Here is a 14,130-nt window from a genome sequence, read left to right as displayed (position 1 = left end):
AATGTATGTGTGTTTTTCATGGAAGTAATGCTGGCGTAACTTAATTGAATACCTATGTGATATACTATTTTTCTTCTCATGACATCGACTTCTCATGAGATATATATATATATATATATATATATATATACGCAGGAAAGAGACGACGAACTTTTTGGAAGCCTTCATTTACTTAACGTTTTCGGCTGGTGGACCAGCCTTCGTCAGAGTACAGTACTCTGTACTCTGACGAAGGCTGGTCCACCAGCCGAAAACGTTAAGTAAAAGAAGGCTTCCAAAAAGTTCGTCGTCTCTTTCCTGCGTATGCTACGTCGGGTCCTGCGTGCTGAACTTTGAAGAAAACCCCTATATATATATATATATATATATATATATATATATATATATATATATATATATATATATATATATATATATATATATATATATATATATATATATATATATATATATAGTTGCGTTGCTAGGATATATCTCGAACCCGGCTCCATATGGTAGCGTACGTGGCGGAGGCTTCGGCTTGCCCAATTCAGAAGCTCGGAAGTTGGGAAATCGAAAACCAACAGGTTTACTGGCACTTGAACGAAGCTTACTAACATGGCCTAATGAGAAAAACAGAAAAAAAGTCAAGTTCTTAGCAACGACTCATTGCCATAGCCCAGCGCAGCTTCTTTTTTCTCCGCACTCTCATTATAACACCTCTGTTCAAACCCTCCCTCCTGTCGGTAGCCAATCACACAAAGATCACAACCCACAAGGACGATAGCCAATCAAGAGGCACAAACACTGTCCCAGACGGAATATCGTACCGGCAAATCCACCTAGTTCCAGCGGGCGCAAAGGCAGAGAGAGGGTCTGGCCGTGGAATGGGAGGGATCTTTTACTCCCAAATGGTCTGCTCCGCTGCTCCTCAGCATAGGGCAGGCACCAGTTCGTGGCGGCTTTCTTCTGGGAGACGACCATGAGCTCTTCGTGTCGTCTCGCCTCCACCGCAGTGTCAACTCTTTCTTCCCTTTGTGACGCTATTTCTCTGACGAGGGGAGCTCGTTGTGGGAAAATTAGCAGTGCCCAGCATCGAATGGGAACTATTCTGCGACTATCATCCCAGCGTGGCTCTCACATTCGATTCTTGGGCGTGACAAACAGCATGTTGTCTACTGCAGTCATAACAGCTTCCTCCCCCGCCAAAATAGTCACGGAGCGCAGCAGTCACCGCTGCTGCACCGAGAAACGACTTAATTTTCTGCAGATTAATTCCAGAAACTCACTGTCGATTGCTGCATTGTCGGTTATGTCGCCGACCAGATTTTTCGAGTTATCTCCGAAACTCAAACACGTGCGCAAGCAGGCGCTCAGCCCCCTCTGAGAAAACCAGGTCAAAATAGGAATTGCGAGAAATCTTTAGTAGCTGTTTGCGAAATGCACACCCTCGAAACTATCTGGATTAGCTGTGGTGATAAACCAGACGTTCTACGTTACGCATTGAGAGACACAATCGCACAAAGAAATAAAACTCATGAAACATATGGGTAACAGCGCAAACAGACGACCACAAGAAGGGAGACACGCACACATGTGTGCATGTACATGTGTTTATGTGTCTCCCTTTTTGTGGTCGTCTGTTTGCGCTGTTACCCATGTGTTTCAAGATGAACCAACTCGCCCAGAAGTAGTATTGATAAAATAAAACACAAGTAACAATTTCGAGTAATGGTGAAGAGCAACCCTGGACCGCTTAGAAAGGGCGAATAAGTGCATCCGTGTGTCAATTCAATTTGCCCTTCTTGTACTTTATGTCAAAATGATATTGCTGTAGAATGAGGCTCCACCTCAGGAGGCGACTGTTCTTTGATGTCGCGGTTTGCAGCCAGGCCAGGGGACAATGGTCCGTCTCTACGAAGAATTTGGCGTCCACAAAATAACATTGCAGTTTCTGTATGGCCTAGACAACACAAGCACATTCCTTTTCCGACGCGCAGTATGCCATCTCACGAGAGCTCAGTTTTCGGCTCAAATAAAGAACGGGATGTTCGGTACCGTTGTCATCCCTCTGGCACAGAACGGCACCTATAGTCCTCGATCACTCGTATCACACTGGACCGTGAATTCTCGGTAAAAATCCGGAGCTTGCAATACCGGACGGCTAATCAATACAGCCTTCAGGCTTTGGAAGGCAGCTTCCTTCTTTTCATCCCAGACTACGTTTATCGGTTCTGTCCCGCGGACAGCATCAGTCAGGCGGCTTGCCAAAGTTGAACAGTCCTGGTTGTAATGATTATAATACCCAGTGATCCCGAAAAATGCCCGAGGGTCCGTCTTAGTTTTCGGTGCAGAATCGCCTGCTACTGCTGATAGTTTAACCTCACTAGCTTTTCTAAAACCTTGACCTATGTGGTGACCTAGGTATAGTACATGGTCGCCCTTGCAAGACAACACTTCTCGGCCTTTACGTTGAGCCCAGCTTGACGCAAACGACTGAGCACCGCTCTAAGATGCACCAAATGAATTGCCCATGATTCAGAAAAGGCTGCGATGTCATCTAAGTACACTGTAAAAATATTTTCACCCTTGAGGGTGTTTTCTTGTCCACTGGTAACCCCCTTACCGTTAGAGTCTTACAAAAATTTATTGAGGCCGACAATGAAGCTCCAACTAGACGTCCAATGACAAAAGACGTAGTTGAAAACTACATAATCATTCTTACAGCCTTGGGTGCGCACAGATATTCGAAAAGAGAACTTCACAGGAAGAGATATGAAACTCTTCTGTCGGATATTTCTTTGCCCCCAATACTGTCAGAATGATTAAATAGTCTTCAACTACGCTTTGTGTCATCGCACATCTAGTTAGAGCTCTGTTGTCGTCCTCTATAAATTTTTCTAAGGCCTTAACGGTAAGGGTGTAAACTGTTTTACTGTATGTGTAGGGCTCGGCTAATGTTTCACAAACCTTTGGAACCCTGTTTTTGAGGCATAAAAAACAAAATGGAGAATTTTTCGAGTCCCAAGCTTATCATTGTAGGTTGATTGCTGCCTGTTGGTGTAACGAATGACACGTACCTACTGGCTCGCTTAATGAGCGGTACTTGCAGTACCCTCGAGTAAGGTCTAGCGAAGTTACACAGGCTGCTCTAATCACCTGTTCCACGATCTCCTCAATATTTTAAATGGGATTCATTTGATCCTTGGTGAGAGAATTCAATTTTCGATAGTCCACTACGTGCCTTGGGTCTTTACCCGGAGCTTCCACCAAGATACGCTATAGCTCTCCCGTGCTTGCAAAAACATGCAAGTCAAATCTTTGAGAAGTCCATAGCGTGCAAGCACAGGCACTACGCGTTTGCCTGGGCCTTCCGCGGAGCGCCTCAACAGCAGGAACCGTTACAATGGTTCAAGGCCATTCGATAACGACTTATATTTGCACGGACATGTTTAGGGCCCATATTCGTCATGTTTCACGGATAAGATCAAGCTGTCTTGAATGACTACCAGAATGACGACCACAGGCGTCATTCTCCAACGTGCTCAGCATCCATCGTGCCTCCCTATATACCATCGGGCTTCACACCCTCAGCATGTTCAACCTCAGCTTTGTGGTGTTTAAAATAACCTCAAGTGCGTCTTATGGTTCCATGGATAAGACAGAAGACTGACCTGCCTATCTTGGCTTTGAAGCAAGCAGCTCTAGATTGCCTGCACACTTTTTACTTTGACCAAGTCCACATATATACGGATTGCTCTTCCACTCAGAACAGCGGCACCGGCGCAGTGGTTATACTATCACGAGCAATAAGCATCCGATACAAGATTTCTCACGCGATGTCACCGACCGGTTCAGAGCTTGTTGCCCACCGAGGTGCCGTTGATTATATTAACAACCAACCGGCTAATCGGTGGGCAACATTCTGCGACTCGAAGGCGGCCTCACGTTGTCTTCTGTCAGATCTTCGCCGCGGGTCCTGTGAACAACTCGTGTCGTAGATGCGACAAATGCACCATCTTATGATCGCGAAAGGACACGACGTCGTGTTTCAGTGGCTGCCGGGCCATTGCGGTATCTCTGGCAACGACCTTGCTGATGAAGCTGCTATGAAAGCACGCGAAGGAGCAACCCTGGTTTCTGTACCTTTATCGCGGACTGATGCAACCCAACACTTAAGCAGGCTAGCGCACCGTATGACATTGGAGAAGTGGCACATACCTGAATTCACCCAACGTCGATTGCATTCCCTCGACCCATCTATGCAACCGCGGCTTACTTTCATAGCACAGTCCTTTAACAACGCGCTGGACACATGGGAACACAGTCAAAGAAACTTGACAAATGACAGGTTTAAATACAATAAACATGAAAAGGTTCTTTTTGCGCTTCCAAAACGTTTATTCAAAGCATGTTTTTTTGCGGGGTCTTTTTTTGTTTTTTTTTTCTGACTGATGCCCGGTGATTTTCCATACCGTTTCGCTCCGGCCATGTACATGTTTTACGAACAGGCCGACTTCTTCGACGAAAGCCCTTGAATTCGGGCATTTTCCCATTACTCTCAGCCTGCGCTTCCAAGTTGCACGGCACACAGGCAGGTGACAGAGTGAGAGAGAAGGCGGGTTAGAGAGAAGGGTGCAGCGCAAGGGGTGAAGTTGACCAGTCGCACTAGGAAGACAGACGGGCCTTTGAAATTAAAAGTGCCCTGCGACGCGTCGCTGCCATTAATTGCACGATAACGACTTGCGCCGTGCGCAGAGTGCCTACGGACTGGTAATGGGCAATTTACAGTGTGCATTGTACGCCGACGCTGCTCGACCAGCGTAGAATTAAGGAGGAGCGGGGAGGGGGGACGAAATTAACGTCTGTCGCTGGAAACATTCAGGCGCACCTCTGCAAAATGCCCTTCCAAATAGCAGCGACGTTGAGCTTAATGTTACGATGGAATGCCACTTCTTTTTCTTTCTTTTTTTCTCCTTTGAAGTGCCTGAGATACCTTCAAGCTACACTTGCAATGAGAGCTAATGGCCCGGGCACTCGAAACTTTCCACGTTTTCACAAAACTTGTACATTGTAGGCATTGCTCTGACATTCACTTCCGACGAGCAGAGGAATACAACCAGCGCACACACAAAGAAAGAGAGAGAAAAAAAAGAAGAAAACAGCACGGAAAGATAGGTTCCTGTTTTCAGTAATAAGAGCAGCGGTGAAACTAATACCGCATCGCGTATAAGCCCGCCGAACAGCTAAGATTTCTCTCACTAGCCACTCTTGCAAGCGACCTCCCATAACTTCGTGCTAATTTGCATGGAATCCTGTTTACTATATACCGCCGATTTCCGCGAGAACAAACGCCGTTCGTAGGCGCGAAAGCGAGCTAGGCGTGCCCTATGGCACCCAGCCGTTCCGGTTGCTTTCAGATACAGGAGGCGTGTTTGCAGAGAGAGCGCCGTCACAAAAGCCCCGCACTGTTAGCATTCCTGACCGCCCTCGGAACAGCGGTGCTGTAAACCTGAGAAATATATATTTCTCAGGTTTACAGCACCGCTGTTCCGAGGGCGGTCAGGAATGCTAACAGTGCGGGGCTTTTGTGACGGCGCTCTCTCTGCAAACACGCCTCCTGTATCTGACGTACGCACGTATTGGCTCGGATTTTGGCTCGCTTATTCGGTATTTCATTACACAAAAACGCGCTCTTGTCCAAGCGAATGCGCAGTTACCCGGGCGAAGGACGCCCACTGAACGTGTCAAATTTTTAAGGCTCTTCATTGTCCGCACTCGTGCATTACGAGGAATTGGAAGCAGGCCGCGCCTCCGAAAACGGTCAAGTAAAATACAAAAAAAAGGAAAGAATGAAACGTTGCGGGCATTCCGCGCTGCTGACGTAGGCAAAGCTGTAACAATTTCACTGAAAGCTTTCTGTAAAGAACCCCCTGTAATGTTCCTTTGTAAACGAACTGTGCGCACCGCTTCGCCTATATGAGAATCTGCGAGGTTTGTCAGGTAATGGTGATTAGGTTAGCTTTCTTTTGTTTTCTTTTTTGTGGCGTCCCGCCTTCTTTGCCGCCGATAACGGAAGGCAACGGCTCTGGTTCTATGGCGTAAAATTTCACAAAGTTCTTGAGTTCGCTATTCGCTTTGACCCTCGCTGCTACTTTACGGCTTACACTGGCACTGAGCGTCGTGGGCACTGAGCCACAAAACTGGACACTGCGATGGCGTGCTTGATCGTCGCTTGCATTGGAAGTTACGCCAGAACAAAACCTGCATTAGCAAATATAGAGGTTGCGTGTGTCTGTGGGGCTAAGAGCCCAACAGAGCCGTACAGCTATGCGGAAGTCGCTACGATACCCAGAATGCCTACTCCTGCCGCGTTTCATGCGCCGACGTGGACATCCGAGCGCAAGACTCATGGCGCACGCCAGACAAGCGGCCGATTTGCTACTCCTGTGGCCTTGCTGGTCACGTGGCCCGTTACTCCCTGCGCCGGATGCCACCTAGTGCTCGCTGCTAGTGACAATCTTTCAACAACGTGCTTCACTGGATCCGCCTTTCGATCCTATGAGCCTACCAGACGAATCCGCATTCGCGAGTCGTCGTCCGCCTTCACCTCGCCGCCGCTCCAGCTCGCCTATGAGGCGTTGGCCTACCACTCGACCCCAGGAAAATTAGTGACCGCAGTTGGGAAGGCCAGAACTGCGTGTCGTGCGAAATCATCGAGGCCTCCGACTTCCCCTTGTAGCGTGATTGATGTGATCGTAAAAGGAGCACAGGCACTAGCACTTGCAGACACAGGCGCCAAAATTTCAATATTATTAGCGTGTTACGTGCTCTCTATTTTCTTGTCACTCCTGCATGAGCAATTGTGCCAGCAGCATTGAGTAAATAAATAAATGGCTGACTGCGGTGTTTCAATATGCACAAAATTTTAGGTTGGTAAGGTGTTTCCACACGCAGCCATATATATGAATGCGCGGTCTTTGGAGACAGGATCTACAATGCGCCCAAGTGCCCTGCAGCACGGATATCCACTGAGCCACAACGTGAGGTGCGTCCGGCGAGTGCACACGTAGAGCCAACCGGCCCTCCGTGTCTTTGCGCTTGCGCAATGACGCCACCTACTCACGCCACTGATGCGCTACCATGGCACCACCCACAAACATTACCATGGAACGATGTTCGTTTGTCTAGCCTAGCAGTAACGACGTTTCCGGCTGGCTAGACTCGCCGTGTCACATGTACGTGATGGTATAACTCGCCGTGACCCGCTTAGAAAGCAGTGTTGAGTAACGCTTACTACGCTACCGCAGTTTACAAAGCTAATAAATTAGGCGAAGTAATGTCGTTGTTCATTATTTTTATTACCCGTTGCGCTAGCCCAGCGGCTATGACGTTTCGCTGCTGAGCTCGAGGTCATGGGGTCGATCCCGACCGCGGCGATCGCGTTGCGATGGGGGCGAAATACCCAAATGCTCGTGCACCGCGCATTGGGTGCAAGCTAAAGAACCCCGTGTAGTTAAAATTAACCCGGAGTCCTCCGCTACGGCGCGTCTCAATCAGATCGTGGTTTGGCACGTAAAACCCCAGAATTTCGTTTATCATCACCATAATCTCGAAGGTTTCAATTGAGTCTGTAGGCGGTCGTTCACATTAGACTCGTCTTTTTGTTTGTCCGTTTGCATGTGTCTGCCTCTAGCTCCATTTAGCAGTGAGACTATTTGAGAAAATAGTAAGATGCATTGGAATCTTTTCAAATTGCCTCAGTAAAGGGCCACAATGGAAGGTGAGAAACAAGATAGCTTCCAACTGGCTCTACTGTGACATCCTAGACGCTTCTGTGAAGCACTTTCTCGTGAACTGTTCACAGCGAGGTTCTAGAAGCCGCCTGCCAATCACAGAATTCTGGTTCTCTCGCCAGGGTACTGAACATTAGCTTAGCCTTCTGCATATTAATTTTCATAGCTACTCTTAACACTTCCTTGCCAAAGGTCATCAATCATTCATTGCAAGTCATCTCCAGCGTTGCTGAACGATTCAATGTCACCTGCAAACCTCAGATTGTTGAGCTATTCCTCATTGATCCTCACCTCTAATCTATTCCTATCTAACAGCATCAATACATTTTCTAAGTATGCAGTGAATATCATTAGAGACAATGTCTTCTTGTCTGACGCCCTTCTTATTAGGTATTTTACAACTTCTGTTAATATTTAAGGTAGCTGTGCAAGCTTTATAGATAATTGCTAAGGAAGTACACGTATATGTCCGATGCCCCTTGACTACACGATGCCTCTATAACTGCTCGTCTATCCACTGAATCGAACGCCTTTTCGTAATATATTAAAGTCATATAAAGCTTCTAGTTTTTTTCTGCAGATTTCTTATTGATACTGTGAACATGATTCATTGGTGAATATTTCTTCCTAAAACAAGTCTTTTCTCCGCTTTGATTGAGGTCATGCTTTGCTCTGTTTGTATTGGAAATTACCTTGGTGAATATTACGTACAATACCGAGGGCCTGGTAATGGGACTACAATTCAATTATTCAACGTCTCCCTTCTTATGGATTATGGTGATGTTGGCGTTCTTTCAAGTCTCTGGTACATTTGGAGACTTTAGGCATTGTGAATAAAGAAGAGGTCGCAAGCTTTTCGTGTACAATATCCCCTTTATCTTTTATCAAATCGACTACTATTCCCCCTTGTCCTCTCATTTTCTCCCTCGGCATATCTTGCAAACTATTCTAACCTCATCACTGATTATTTTTAGTTCCGTTTGGCGCTGCAGCGATATTAAAATATGGCACTCCTGACTTCGTGTGGTGTGTGATGTGGTGAATGAACCGTGTGGAACTTCGCATGGTGAACCGCGGCGTGTCTCGTGTGGTCTCAGGTGACTGAAGTTTAACGGGCGAGCAGAGTGTTTTTTGCAGTGGCAAATATAACTTTCGAAAGCGAAAGACACTAGTAGCCGAAGAATGGGAAGTACGTACGTCATCAGCCATGCCGCCCGTTTCAGCTGACAGTGCGCTATTCTATTCGGCATAATCCAGTTCAGCACAAGTTCAGAGTACTCCTTCACTCACTTTTTTCAAGTGCATGCGTCTTATGAGCTAGTTGGGGATAAACCGATCGTCCAGCACTTAAGAGCGCTGATGCACTGAAGGAAACATGACACAGCGCAGTTATGTTTAGGTCAGTTTATACTTGAGCAATGCAAAAAGGAATTATCTGTTTGCAATATGTGCACCGTGTGACATGCATAGGAGGACCTGCATCCTGCAAGACCTATGCTTGCAGCCGCGTATACCAGGATTGCTTCGATGCCTGCTTGAGAAGCACTACGTACTATGTCAGTGAAACTGAAATTGGCTTTTGATCTCTTTTTCGTTGATGGTAAGAGCGGTTGCTGTGAGTGCATTGTGGGGAAGGTGAAAAGGTGTCATCAGTGTTTTGTGCAGTCGGTGTGCTTAAACTGCCCAAATCTCTTCAGCTTCCACTAAAAGTTATCTCGCTGCGATCAACTCAAAACCAAGTTCTTAATGCATCTTCGCAGAATGTGTTTGATTAACAAGTTAACACTTCCACGGCAACATTATACCGATGTACAACATATGCGCTTGAAATAAATACATTTCGTAAAGGGGAATGACTAGGCCTGCAATAAAAAACTTTGTAGTAGCACTGCAAAACGTGCTGCCATGCGTATCAGCCACAACAGAACTGCTGCGTGCCCAACCTACTTCTCCGGAGGCACCCCTATAAAGACTGTTCAGGCCCTTCGCACTCTGAGTGTAACTTTCAGCCCTTCTCTAGACTTTTCCGCATATGTCACCAGCACTGTATCTAAGGATCTTCGCATTCTTGGGTTTGTCTCCCGTGTCTCTCTTCCCTGTGTATCTGAGGTTTTCCGAGCACTGCACACTTCTATCATTCTGCCACGGCTTGAGTACTACTCATTAGTATAGTCCCTGTACTAAACTCACGTCGCAGTCAAACTTGACCTTATTCAGCGCCAGGCAACACGCACCCTCTACTCCCATATTTTCGGTCGTCGCAAGCTCATGCCAGCCTACGAGGCTTGCCTCAAAACCCTCAAGTGGCACACCCTGCAATACCAGCGCAACATTGCACTAGTCTGTCTATTCTGCAGGGTGCTTGACGGCTCTCTGGACAGCCACTCGTCTTTCTTGTGCAGTCCGTCTGAACAAGTGGTCAGCACAGCCTGATCCCCATCACGCCTGTACGGCCCGACACCACTACTCCATGCTTATATCTGGCATAAAGAGCTTTCTCTTCGCCCCTCCCCCCCGCCCGGCCACTCCCCTTCCTTGCGACCGGACTGAATTGGCACTCCTGCGTGTTGTGCACCCGTCGACTGTGTATGCGTGTGCCGTGCTCTGCGAGCACGCGTGCGTGCGTGTGTTCTTGCGAGCTGTCTAGAGTTGTTAGCACTTAGGTTGTTGTTGTTGTTGTTGTTGTTGTTGTTGTTGTTGTTGTTGTTGTTGTTGTTGTTGTTGTTGTTGTTGTTGTTGTTGTTGTTGTTGTTGTTGTTGTTGTTGTTGTTGTTGTTGTTGTTGTTGTTGTTGTTGTTGTTGTTGTTGTTGTTGTTGTTGTTGTTGTTGTTGTTGTTGTTGTTGTTGTTGTTGTTGTTGTTGTTGTTGTTGTTGTTGTTGTTGTTGTTGTTGTTGTTGTTGTTGTTGTTGTTGTTGTTGTTGTTGTTGTTGTTGTTGTTGTTGTTGTTGTTGTTGTTGTTGTTGTTGTTGTTGTTGTTGTTGTTGTTGTTGTTGTTGTTGTTGTTGTTGTTGTTGTTGTTGTTGTTGTTGTTGTTGTTACATTGAATGTGTTGAAGCTAGCGTGACACATAATCCAAAATATTTCTGGAGCTTCATGCGCTCTCACTCTACTAAAGAGAGTGCCAGAGATGTATGTCTTCGTGATGAAAATGGCGATGTCTCGAACACTGATGATGACTTTGCAGAACATTTCTGTTCTGTATATCGTGTAACCTCAGCAGTCATGAAACCTCAGCAGTCATTGAGGCATTACGGAATCAGGGCGTAGGCGAGCCGCATGTAAAAATACTGAAATGTATCTATAGTGGCTCCACAGCCACCGTAGTCCTCCATAAAGAAAGCAACAATCCCAATAAAGAAAGGCGTCAGGCAGGGAGACACGATCTCTCCAATGCTATTCACAGCGGGTTTACAGTAGGTATTCAGAGACCTCTATTGGGAAGAATTGGGGATAAAAGTTAATGGAGAATACCTTACTAACTTGCGATTCGCTGATGATATTGCCTTGCTTAGTAACTCAGGGGACCAATTGCAATGCATGCTCACTGACCTGGAGAGGCAAAGCAGAAGAGTGGGTCTAAAAATTAATCTGCAGAAAATTAAAGTAATGTTTAACAGTCTCGGAAGAGAACAGCAATTTACAATAGGTAGCGAGGCACTGGAAGTGGTAAGGGAATACATCTACTTAGGGCAGGTAGTGACGGCGGATCCGGATTATGAGATGCAAAATAATCAGAAGAATAAGAATGGGCTGGGGAGCGTTTGGCAGGCATTCTCAGATCATGAACAGCAGGTTGCCATTGTCCCTCAAGAGAAAAGTGTATAATAGCTGTGTCTTACCAGTACTCACCTACGGGACAGAAACCTGGAGGCTTACGAAAAGGGTTCTATTTAAATTGAGGACGACGCAACGAGCTATGGAAAGAAGAATGATGGGTGTAACGTTAAAGGATAAGAAAGGAGCAGATTGAATGAGGGAATAAGCAGGAGTTAATGACATCTTAGTTGAAATCAACAAAAAGAAATGGGCATGGGCAGGACATGTAATGAGGAGGGAAGATAACCGATGGCCATTAAGGGTTACGGACTGGATTCCAAGGGAAGGGAAGCGTAGCAGGAAGTGGCAGAACGTTAGGTGGGCGGATGAGATTAAGAAGTTTGCAGGGACAGCATGGTCACAATTAGTACATGACTGGGGTAGTTCGAGTAGTATGGGAGAGGCCTTTGCCCTGCAGTGGGCGTAACCAGGCTGATGATGATGATGACGACGACGACGACGAGACGACGATGATGATGATGATGATGATGATGATGATGATGATGATGATCGAGAACATCGCGCATCGCAGACGAGCAAGCTATTAAATGATATCACCAAGCACGTGGTTTCTTGGCGCACGCGGAGCAAATTTTCCTGCGTGACGTCACATGGCGCACGACGCCGTAGTAAACGACCAGGAAAAGACAGCGCTCGCCGTGCTCATGGCACTTGCGCCATACCCTGTGAAGTGGCTTCTGAACGAAAATAATTAACAACAGAAAGACAGATTCGCAATTACTAATAACTTGTTTTCCTTACCTTAATCGATCAGGGACCGCCCTTCCACTCCAACAGCTGGCACAGCAGACCGCAACAGACTTGCTTTGGAGGGGTCGGCGAGGACCCTCCCTGTGAAGTGGTCCGAGCAGAGGCGGTAACCGTTGTACATCTGCTGCCATGTACGCCCCGCCAGGACTCCCCATTTAGCGTAATTTCGCGATATGGGGAAAATACCGCGTGTTCATGATTAAAGAACACCTAAAAGCGATACCAAAGTTGAGAGTACGAAGAAGCGACGACAAAATTTTGGCCTTCTGGGCACAGGCTGAAAATGAAGAGAACCTAGGTCGTCACGCAGGTAACTCGAGCTTTTTCTTGTAATTCAAAACGCAAACGGTGATTGCTACGTAACTGATTTTTTTTTCCGGCTTCTGCCATGTTCATGAACCTTCCAAGGTGGTAATGACACAGCAAAAAACTGGTCACCGGAATGTTCTCCAGCGTAACCAGCTTGTACAGCAAGCGTTCAAACACCTTCGGCGAATATACATAGCAAGTTTTCTACTACTCGAGAAAAAAGGAAGAGAAACCGCGCGCTAACAATTACCGAAGCGAAATTTCCGTCTGCGCGTCAGCTACCGTCAGTAGGCCTATGTGCAACTGTCAACAAGTAGTTTCGTTGTCTTACAACACCGCCGAAAGATGCGCCGCGCCAGATCAAAAAAGATAATCACTTGAAAAAACCGCGGAAGATTTTTCGTTTTGGCCTATAGCTGTTTTGACGAGCATAGCGCTTGTTGCTTCATGACGAATGCAGAAAACGTGCGCTTACCTCTCGTTTGCTGGGAAACAGAAAAATTTCGTCCTTGTTTTGCTCCCCGAATCGCCACACCGCACAGCCGCGCTACACGCCTTGTGTCCTTTCCTCAGTTTTTCCGACATTGCCGGGATGTTCGCAGGCACAGAAAGAAACTTTTTAACGGCACAGCGTACGAAAAAACATGCAGGCGCATAGAAAGCGGCAGGAACAGACGAACAAAATGGCAGCAGAAGCGATAAGAGTGAGAGCGCCAGCCGTCGGTGCAGCAAATGAAGCGACTAATAAAGAAATAAGACGCCGAAAAAGAAGATAGCCTAAAGTACATTTTATTTCTACACATAATTGCATCACCTTACTTTATTGCTATATACGATGAAAAGATAGAGCCACATATGCATAAGTTATTGAATTTTCCTTTGGCTACCAATGTCATGGCGACGCTTTATTGCCGATACCGAAACTAGCCCCACTGTCCATCCACTGCCATGCATGCAGAAGCGCTTTATCTAGCGTCGAGTCAGAAGTGCGGCAGAGTTGTTCCGATAACATGCTGTCCAACAAACCAAAGATAAATCGGTCTCGAACGAGCCTGTCGGCGACGGACGCTGAGCCGTAGTTGCATCTTTTTACCATGTTTCGCATCACGGAATAAAAAGCATCGACGCTTTCGTTTCGTTGCTGCATCCGGTTGTGAAAACGATAACTTTCGTGAACTTCGTTTAGCGGATGCACAAAATACGAGTCGAACTTGCTTTTCACAACGCTGTACCACTGAACTTCTTCGGCCGACTAGTTGAAAGACGCCAGCATGCGTCGAGCTTGAACACCCATGCTATAAAGAAGCATTCGTACCCGAACCTCGTCGGTAGCTCGGTGCAATCCGGTAGCGTATGTATAGTCCTCGAACTGCTCAATCCAGGTAGACCCCGTATTTGAATCGGCGAAGTCGAAGCTCGGTAGCTGTTGGAGTACAGGTACCCCGGCAAACGCAGCGT

At 46.7% G+C, this 14,130-nt stretch overlaps 1 protein-coding gene across 3 annotated transcripts in view; it reads right to left on the bottom strand.

The window, feature by feature from the left end:
- LOC135915994 (protein O-mannosyl-transferase Tmtc3-like) overlaps positions 1–13,356 on the bottom strand; it is a 953,411-nt gene extending 940,055 nt beyond the window's left edge. For all 3 annotated transcript variants that reach the window (XM_065449184.2, XM_065449185.2, XM_070530822.1), the window contains exons 1-2: positions 13,148–13,356; positions 12,355–12,444 (exon numbers count right to left, since the gene is read on the bottom strand). The gene's annotated coding sequence lies outside the window, so the exon portion shown is untranslated. The remainder of the gene's footprint in view (positions 1–12,354; positions 12,445–13,147) is intronic.
- Positions 13,357–14,130: the final 774 nt, after the last annotated feature.

This window comes from Dermacentor albipictus, chromosome 1 (genome assembly GCF_038994185.2).
Source record: "Dermacentor albipictus isolate Rhodes 1998 colony chromosome 1, USDA_Dalb.pri_finalv2, whole genome shotgun sequence".
NCBI classification, from domain to species: domain Eukaryota; kingdom Metazoa; phylum Arthropoda; class Arachnida; order Ixodida; family Ixodidae; genus Dermacentor; species Dermacentor albipictus.
This window is presented reverse-complemented; position numbering and strand designations above follow the sequence as displayed.